Source organism: Psammomys obesus, unplaced genomic scaffold, assembly GCF_907164565.1.
Source record: "Psammomys obesus unplaced genomic scaffold, mPsaObe1.curated_primary_1811, whole genome shotgun sequence".
NCBI classification, from domain to species: Eukaryota; Metazoa; Chordata; class Mammalia; order Rodentia; family Muridae; genus Psammomys; species Psammomys obesus.
In genome coordinates, this window is record NW_026595444.1 from 1 (window position 1) to 1,665 (window position 1,665).

Sequence of the window (1,665 nt, forward strand, 5' to 3'; positions counted from 1 at the left end):
CCTTCCCTTTTTTCCTCATCCCTTTCTCCTAGTCCACTGAAAGGGGGAGTTCTCCAGCTCTGCCATCTGCCCATAGCTTATCAAGTCTCATCAGGATTGCCTGGATCTTCTTCCTCTGTGGCCTGGTAAGATAATCTCACCAGGGGCAAGTGATCAAAGAGCAGGCAATCAAGTTCATCACACATGCAGCCCCTGTTCCATTTACTCAAGAACCTACCTGGAGTGGGTTGAGACTGAGTTGCCAATAGGCTACATTTGGTATGCTTTTCTATTTCAGAATTTTTATATGAATTTAAGTCTATTTCTGAAATTTCCTGTTCTTACTTGAATGTATTGAATGTATATACTCACAATTACCCATAATTTTATATCTACTCTTTTCTTATATTTCTTTTATAATATCTGGTGATTTTGTTAAGATATTGTCATTATCTAAATTGAGATGCATTTCATAGGCTCATTATTTGAATGAGTGCTCCCTAGACTGGGGTTTTATTTTGATGGCTGTGGAACTTTTAGGATGTGGAGCCTCACTGGCAGAAGTATGTCTCTAGGCATGGGCCTTTGAGATTTGTGCTTGCCTCTGGTCAAGCCTTCTATCTTTGCTTACTGGTCCTCTGTAATGTAAGGAGTATTTGTGGAAAGTTCCCATAGGATGAAATCTCCCTGTCTGTGTTGCCATGATGGACTGCAATCTCCCTGAAACCATGAGCTAAAATAAACCTTCCTCTCTTATATTTTTTTTTGTCAAGAATTTGGTTACAATACATTAGTGGAACTAGCAGAGTTGTGGGCACCATTTATGAGACATTGGAAGGCTGTTTATAGGCTATCTGGAGAAGCAGGCAATACAATGGGATCAGATCACACTAATCCACATTGGCATCAAGATGATTCTCTGCTGAATAACCACTTCTTCGTGAAGTCTCTTCTATCTCATTCTTCCCTTAATTCTAGGGTGTAGTCTTTCTAGGTCGCTGCTGCAAATCCTGGGTGTTAGCAAGTTCTATAATCCCTGTTAAATTCTGGACCTCAAATTCTGCCTACCCAAAGATCAACACTCAATTATTGAGGACTCAGATGGTTTTATAGCCTACTTGTCTTCTTGTGTATAGGTTTTTTTTTTTGAAAGACTTCCTGAAAAAAAAAAATCAGCATCAAACAGCAAGATTCCTTAAAAATAACTTATTTTGTGCTTTTATCCTTTAAGATCTTGTTTCTTCTAATCTTGGCTACTCGTGTAGCCTTGAATTCCAACTTTGGTCTCATTAGCCCCTGGAAATTACTAAAAACTCCATTCAACTCCTTTGCCAGTTAAACTCATATTTCTGCTCAGCCTTTTAACTCTAAAATATTCTTTACTTATAAACCAGAAAAATGTCTCCAAGGAAAAGGAAACATGAAGTCCTTGGTTTACTTTCTTGTATTTTTTTAATAACTTGGATTTCCAGTTCATGGCAGTACTGGAACTTTTCTCTGCCTTTGAAAAGGTATTATGTTTGTATTGTGTTCAGTTTTCAAGTTAGTTGGTTTTTAGAAGAACATTCATCTGGTAAAAAATAATCATTTACATCAGGAAGGAGATAGTTTATATCCCTACTATACCCCACTACTGCTAATACCACTAATCTACTTTTGGCTCTTCCTTCAAAATATATTCAAATT